This window comes from Microcaecilia unicolor, chromosome 11 (genome assembly GCF_901765095.1).
Source record: "Microcaecilia unicolor chromosome 11, aMicUni1.1, whole genome shotgun sequence".
Taxonomy (NCBI): Eukaryota; Metazoa; Chordata; class Amphibia; order Gymnophiona; family Siphonopidae; genus Microcaecilia; species Microcaecilia unicolor.
Genome location: NC_044041.1, coordinates 165,614,734 through 165,622,910, shown reverse-complemented (window position 1 = coordinate 165,622,910; position 8,177 = coordinate 165,614,734). Strand labels below are relative to the sequence as shown.

The 8,177-nt window shown below is 46.4% G+C and overlaps 1 long non-coding RNA gene across 1 annotated transcript in view; it reads right to left on the bottom strand.

Moving 5' to 3' along the window:
* Positions 1-2,734: 2,734 nt before the first annotated feature.
* Positions 2,735-8,177, bottom strand: part of LOC115480579 — a 128,870-nt gene continuing 123,427 nt past the window's right edge. Inside the window, exon 3 of the long non-coding RNA XR_003943845.1 lies at positions 2,735-3,453. This is a non-coding gene — a long non-coding RNA (uncharacterized LOC115480579). The remainder of the gene's footprint in view (positions 3,454-8,177) is intronic.

The following is an 8,177-nucleotide window of genomic DNA, read 5'->3' as shown; positions in this document are numbered from 1 at the left end:
GAGCAAACATTGGTAAAAAGTGGCCTTTGCGCCCTTAGCAATGGCGTACCAAGGGGGGGGGGTGGGGGCGGTCCGCCCCAGGTGCACGCCGCTGGGGGGTGCCGCGGCACGCGCCTGCTGCGAAAGTTCGCTAACTTCTCTCGTTTGCTGCAGCTCCCTCTGCCCCAGAAGAGGTTACTTCCTGTTCCGGGGCAGAGGGAGCTGCAGCGAACGAGCAAAGTTAGTAAACTTGCAGCAGGCGCGCGCTGCGGCACCCCCCCAGGGGCATGCACCCGGGGGGGGGCTCTCACGGGGGGGGGGGTCCGCGCTGCATCGGGGGGGGGGGGCGGGGCGCCACCCCGGGTGTCCGCCCCCCTAGGAACGCCACTGGCCCTTAGGCAGGTTCTTCCCTCACACTAAAGCCATTTCTACCACTGGGGTGAAATGGTTGATTTTTGGAAGTTTTCAATAATGGCCACACGCTTTGTTCATTTGTGGAAGATTTTTCCTTTTTCTTTGATTCAAAATGGTTTACAATTTAAAAAAGAACAATAACAGCAGGAAAGAGAATAACTTAGAAAAGATGTAAAATACAGATTTGCTCAATTTCAATCTTGACATAGTTCAATGCTGGGCCCCAACCCCCAAATTCTATATATGGCGCTCAAAGTTGCGCGTGCAAATTTGGGCGTGTGACTAATTTGCATGCATAATTTAATTGGGTAATGAGTTAATCAGTACCAATAACTGAGTGCTAACAATTGATTATTGGAGCTAATCGGCAACAATTTGGATTTATGCCTGCATCTTGCTAGGCACTATTGTATAAAGATGTGTGTGTAAATCTTTTGCCAATAAAGCACCAAAACAAAAACAGGAGTGGGAGACGGATCCTGGCACGTTGGAATAAGACCAAGGGACACCAAGGATGAGAAGTTAACTTTTTACTGATGACTCTTAATGATGACTCAGGGCTCATGTGGGCTTCATTTACTAAATCTAGTCTCCTATGTGGAGGGGCATTTTCAAAAGGATTTTCAGGTTTAAAAAAAAAGTCTAGCTCAGTTTGTCCAAAAAATCTCATCCATCTCAAAGGCATTTTGAGCAGGAAAAACGTCAATATTTCCTGTTTGAAAATATGTGAGGACATTTTTGCGCTGAGAACTTCCAAAGTGAACAGCCATTTTCCAAAACAAAACTTCCAACTTGTGGATGGCAAAAAAACAGAGCCAACAGTGTCTGTCTGGCAACACGCTTATGTTTGACTTATTCTTGCCGTACACCACCTTGAGTGAATTCCTTCAAAAAGGCGGTAAATAAATCCTAATAAAAAATTTGTAGTAAAATGGCCACACAGATGTCCCTGCAGATCAGAGAGGCAGCCTAGTGGTCAGTGCAGTGGACTTTTAAAAAAGGCTCCAAGGTGCGAATCCTACTTTAAATCCTTTATTATGTATTCCAGGCACAGAAAAAAAATTCTACTGTACCTAACTGTACACCACTATAATAGCCTTCAAGCTTGCAGGTGTCTCCTATATGTAGGTACAATAGGTATTTTGTTGTATTTGGAGAGCTCACAATGTCCACCAAAACAGAACTAATTAGAGTGGGATTTGGACCTGTGCACAGCAGGGGCGTAGCCAGACCTTGATGGGAGGGGGCCAGAACCCAAGGTGGGGGGGCACATTTTGGCCTCCTCCCCGCCTCCATGCTCCCGCCGCCACTTCTGCCCCCTTGCGGCCACTACTGCCCCCCGATGCTGCTCCCCTACCCCGCCACCACTGCGAAGGTACCTTGGCTGGCAGGGGTCTCCAACCCCCACCAGCTAAAGCATTTGTCCCGTGCTGGTCTCACATTGCCTGGCGCCCTGTCCTGTTTTCAGTCACTGTGCACGCTCGTTTTAATGAAACTGAGCATGCAGAGCGACTGAAAACAGGACAGGGCGCCAGGCAATGTGAGACCAGCACAGGACAAACGCTTGAGCTGGTGGGGGTTGGGGACCTGTGCCAGCCAAACCGGGGCCCCAGAATGAATTTTGTGGCCCCCCTAGCTACGCCACTGGTGCACAATCCACTGCACTGACCACTAGGTTTCTCTTGCTGCCTTGTTGGGTATGCCTGTAATACCTGGAGCTGTCACAGAACCTGGTATTCCCTTTCAGTTTCACTTCTTAGAGAGGTGGGAGGGGGACAGTAACCACTGGGGGATTAAGGAGGGTTCAAGCCTCAATCCCTCTAGGGGTCATTTTGTCATTCAGAGCACCTTTTTGTTACTTGGACGTGATTGAGACAGGTCTAAACAAAAACACCCTTCTTTTCCCCTTTGGATGTTTATTCCTGTCCTGTTGGACATCCTACGGTAATTTTGGTCCCATCCTAGTCCAATCCATAACACACTTCCAGCCCGCCCCCTTGCTATTTGGATGTGCTGCAGTGTAAAACATCCTATTTTTATTGCTATTTGAACGTTTTTGTTAGATGGACATTTTTCATCTTTTTAAAATATTCGTGTGCTTTGAAACTGAGCACCATAGCACGGAAAGGTGAAAAGTAGGACTTAGGGGAAGAGATTTTTTTTATATGTAAAATAATGTATATGACCATCATAGAAGGATTTCATAATTTTATCCTCCCCCCCCAAAAAAAAAAATTCAGAGTGTAAAAGTGTCTGAAATTAAATATATTAAAAAGGAATTCAAACGATGAAAAAACAAAGGCGGAAGTAACAGAGCAAGAAATTTTGTTGCTGCTTTTATTAAACATAACAAAACAATCCCCCCTCCCCACATGAAGATTTTCTCTTGTTTCCTTGTTTTGGATGCATTGCCAGGCGCATGGCTGGCTTTCTTGATCTCAATCTGTCCTTTGCTCTCAGCGTTCTTGTAGATCATGTCACCCTGAAGGTGTTTAACATACAAGTGAAAGAGGCTGGGTTTCCTGTCCCAGCCAAACTTAGGACGTCTGATTCTGTTTTAAAAGTTGTTACTTCATCCCCAAAACAATGGGTGGCTGTCAGCATGTAAGAATGCAATAATCTGAAATCTATTACATCATCCCCCAAACCTCAGCTGCTCTCATGTGCGCCTGCCTGTCACTAGCAGCTTATGTTTTGGAGTGTGGGATGGGGTAAGAGCGTAGATCAGCGACCGAAGAAGGGCAAATTGCTGAGATCTGGCTCTGCCACTGATGGTCAGCTGCCTGTAGCACCAGAGCTTGAAGATGTCACCAAGGGCTGATGCAGATAGATGTTCGTATGATTTCTGTGCTCAGTTTTCTGGGCGGGTGATGCAGACGTTAACCCTGTACAAAATCTGGTGTTAAACACCAGTGCACAGCATATTAAAATCAATGCTAATGAGCTGCTCCACCTCAATGCAGAGAAGTGCAGAAGACTTTAAGGCAAGCACAATACAGGAATCTGAAGGCCAGATCTGACGAGGTGTAGATGAGTTCGCTCATTCTTCTGCAGTAGTGTCTGTGAGGATTTAAATGAACTCATTTTTATTGAAAACCAATAAACCACAGAACCTTGCAATACAACAAGCAGTAACAGTGTAATTCTTATCATTCAAATTATACAACATAACATTTTTGTTCCTTTTACGTTCCCCCAGATTAATCCTCCACCTACCCTTTCTCTCCCTCAATCTTCCCTACCTCTATCACCCCTAAACTCACTCCACATATACTGCTATTCTATAAGATAGTACCTAAGTGCCAAAATGTCAAAATGCCTTACTGCAATGGGATGTACATGTGGGCGGAGCATGGGTGGGCTGGGGTGTGTCTCTCAGCTACCCAAACTGCAAAGGACTCAAACACAGTAACATAGTAGATGACGGCAGAAAAAGACCTGCACGGTCCATCTAGTCTGCCCAACAAAATAAACTCATATATGCTATTTTTTGTGTATACCCTACCTTGATTTGTATCTGTCCTCTTCAGGGTACAGACCGTATAAGTCTGCCCAGCACTATCCCCGCCTCCTAACCACCAGCCCCGCCTCCCACCACCGGCTCTGGCACAGACCGTATAAGCAGTGGCGTCGCGAGGGCAGCTGACACCTGGGGCTGGTCGCCGCTGCGCACCCCCCCCGGGTGCAGTGCGGCGCACCCTCCCCCCTCCAGAGCGCAACCCCCCCGAGAACATACCTGGAAGGTGGTGAGGGGCGGGCGGGAGAGCCAATCCGCTGAGTGCATGCCGCTGGGGGGTATCGGCACCTCGCTGGTTCCCTGGTCTCTCTGCCCCAGAACAGGAAGTAACCTGTTCAGGGGCAGAGAGAGCAAGGAACCAGCGAGGCGCCGACACCCCCCAGTGGCGTGCACCCGGGGCGGACTGCCCCACCGCCCCCCCTTCCTACACCACTGCGTATAAGCCTGCTCAGCACTATCCCTGCCTCCCAACCACCAGCCCCGCCTCCCACCACTGGCTCTGGCACAGACCGTATAAGTCTGCTCAGCACTATCCCCGCCTCCCAACCACCAGCCCCGCCTCCCACAAATCAACATGCATCCAGCTTCTTCTATATAAGCACACAACTATGGAACGCATTACCAAACTCCGTGAAAACACCTTATGATCACCTAAACTCTGAAATCACAAAAAACTAACCTGTTCAAAAGGACATACCCTACCGATCCAAATTAAATGCCTGAACCCTGCAACACAAGAAAACCAAAGCTCGAACTGGACATAACTTAACTCTTCCTCCCTACAATTCCCTAATGTGTCTGTTACACATGATCTTTATTCTACCACAACATCACTTTGTATTTGTTCATACTGGAATTGGCGAACGCCTTTATGATACTATGTAAGCCACATTGAGCCTGCAAATAGGTGGGAAAATGTGGGATACAAATGTAACAAATAAAAAAATTAAATATATATATATATATATATATATATATATATATATATATATATATATATATATATATAAACTAGACGTGTCAAGGTGTGCCAATTTACTCCTGCTTTTAACATGGCATAAGATGGGCTTCTAATGCCGACTGTACACTAGTATTTTATAATAGAATCTTGGTGCCAAGATGTCACTATAGAACTGGCACTAAGTGCACAGCATTGGGTTGCCTAGGTTGTGGTGCCAATTTATAAACGTGCACTTACGGTATATATTATGCATTTGCAGGGGGGAAGTACAGGGGGCATAACATGGGCAGGACATATGTGGGGCTCCCACTTAGATGCATAACCTACAGAATACTGGAAGTTACGTGCACCCTTGAGGCAGTTAGGTGCCTGTGCTTATGCCAGCTCTATGTTAAGGGCACCAATATGGGTTATGCTAGTACTCTTTACTAGGATCCTAGTGCTGCGGCGGCTAAGAAAGCAAATAGAATGTTAGGAATTATTAGGAAAGGAATGGAAAACAAAACTGAGAATGTTATAATGCCTTTGTATCACTCCATGGTGCGACCGCACCTTGAATATTGTGTTCAATTCTGGTCACCACATCTCAAAAAAGATATAGTGGAATTAGAAAAGGTACAGAGACAGGCAATGAAAATGATAAAGGGGATGGGAAGACTTCCCTATGAGGAAAGGCTAAAGTGGCTAGGGCTCTTCAGCTTGGAGAAAAGGCGGCTGAGGGGAGATTTGATAGAGGTCTATAAAATAATGAGTGGAGTTGAACGGGTAGACGTGAAGCGTCTGTTTACGCTTTCCAAAAATACTAGGACTAGGGGGCATGCGATGAAGCTACAAAGTAGTAAGTTTAAAATGAATCAGAGAAAAGTTTTCTTCACTCAACGTGTAATTAAACTCTGGAATTCATTGCCAGAGAATGTGGTAAAGGCGGTTAGCTTAGCAGAGTTTAAAAAAGGTTTGGACGGCTTCCTAAAGAAAAAGTCCATAGACCATTATTAAATTGGACTTGGAGAAAATCCACTATTTCTGGGATAAGCCGTAAAAAATGTTTTGCACTTTTTGGGGATCTTGCCAGGTACTTGTGACCTGGATTGGCCACTGTTGGAAACAGGATACTAGGCTTGATGGACCTTTTGTCTGTCCCAGTATGGAAATGCTTATGTTCTTATGAACTAGACAGTCACATAGGGAGGCACAATTTTAGGGGTAGAAACATAAGTGCCTGGTAGCCCCAGCTATGATATTCCCACTTCTCTCCTACTGCTATCCACACCACTGCTGCTAATCTCCATAGCCTTTATACAAGCGTCTGCCATCTCTGCCCCATCTGAGGCTGACTTCCTGTTTGGGAAGGGGCGGTTCTGGCAGAGTGACAGTCATGGGCATAGAGGCCAAAGACTGACTTTCTATTTTTTGTTGCTGGTCCCAGGGCAAAACAGAAGATCCTGAGGGTGAGAAGAGGGAGGAAGAGAAGAGATGCTGGATGGAAGTGAGGGGGGAAGATAGGGAGATGCTTGATGGAAGGGGGAGAGGAAGGAGAGAAGCTAAATGGAAGAGATACTGGAGGGAGATGCTGGGTGGAAAAGACAGAGGGGAGAGAGGGGAGATGGCTAGATGGAAAAAGGCGAGGAGATGTGGGATGGAAGAGGAGAGAGAGAGGAGATGCTGGATGGAAGAGGGGAGAGAAAGAGGGGAGATAGCCAAATGTAAGAATGAGAAGAGATGTTGGATGAAAGATGGAAGAGAAAGAGAAAGAGAGGGGAGATGGCTAAATGGAAGGGGGAGAGAAGATACTGGATGGAAGAAGGAGAGCAAGAAAGAGAAAAGATGAATGGAAGAGGGAGGGACAGAGGTGAGATGCTGGATGGAAGGAGGAAAAGGATAAAGTTAGTGAAAGACGGGGAATAAAAAGAAGGGAAATGTGTGAGCTGGGGTGAGGGAAAGAGATGGAAAGCTATAGGTAGATACAGTAAAGACAGGGAAATTGAAGACTGGACAGTAAGAATGAATGAAATCTGGACTGCAAGCCAGAAAAATAAATCAAGAAAGCTGAAAGAAAAGATCAATGTTGGAGAGGGACATAGCAAAGGAAGAGAAAAAGAGCAGAGGGGAGAGAAAAATAACAAATGGATAGAAAACCCTTTGCAAAAGAGTTAAGAGAAGACAGAGGAAAGCGGAAACCCAGGGATCAACACAATTAGAATAATTAAGGGGGTCTTTTACTAAATATTAGCACAAGTTATCTGCCACAGGACCCATTTTATTTCTATTGGCCCTGCGAGAAATAAAAAAAGAATTTTATTTTTAATTTAGGATAAAATAATGTGGTAGCTATCAGGCTTATTTTCGACAGTGATCACCGGCCATCTTCCGACATAAATCGGGAGATGGCCGGTGATCTCGCAAAAGTGGCAAAATCGGTATAATTGAAAGTGACGTTTTTGACACCATTGCCACTTTCCCGTCGCCGCACCGGTGAAAGTTCAAGGGGGCGTGTTGGCGGCGAAGCGAAGGCGGGACATGGGAGGGCATGGGCGTGGCTACCAGATGGCCGGCTTGTGCGGATAATGGAAAACAAAAAAGCGGCGTTCATCAGTATTTCGCCGGGTTTACTTGGTCCTTTAATTTTCATGACCAAGCTCAAAAGGTGCCCCAATTGACCAGATGACCACCGGAGGGAATGGGGGATGACCTCCCTATACTCCTCCAGTGGCCACCAACCCCCTCCCACAATAAAAAAATTAAAATAAAACACTTTTTTTCCAGCCTGTATGCCAGCCTCAAATGTCATACCCAGCTCCCTGACAGCAGTATGCAAGTTCCTGGAGCAGTTTTTAATGGGTGCAGTGCACTTCAGGCAGGCAGACCCAGGTCCACCCCCACCTACTTGTTACACTTGTAGTGCTAAGTGTTGAGCCCTCCATACCCCCCCAAAACCCACTGTACCCACATATAGGTGCCCCCCTTCACCCATTAGAGCTATGGTAATGGTGTAGAGTTGTGGGGAGTGGTTTTGGGGGGGATTTGGGGGGCTCAGTACCCAAGGTAAGGGAGCTATGCACCTGGGAGCTATTTGTGTATTTTTTAAACATTTTTAGAAGTGCCCCCTAGGATGCCCAGTTGGTGTCCTGGCATGTCAGGGGGACCAGTGCACTACAAATGCTGGCTCCTCTCATGACCAAATGCCTTGGATTTCACCGGGTTTGAGATGGCCGGCAGTTTTTTCCATTATCGCTGAAAAACAAAACCGGCAATCTGAAACCCAGCGAACTCTGGTATTTGGCTGGGCTAAACTAAAATACGGTTCCG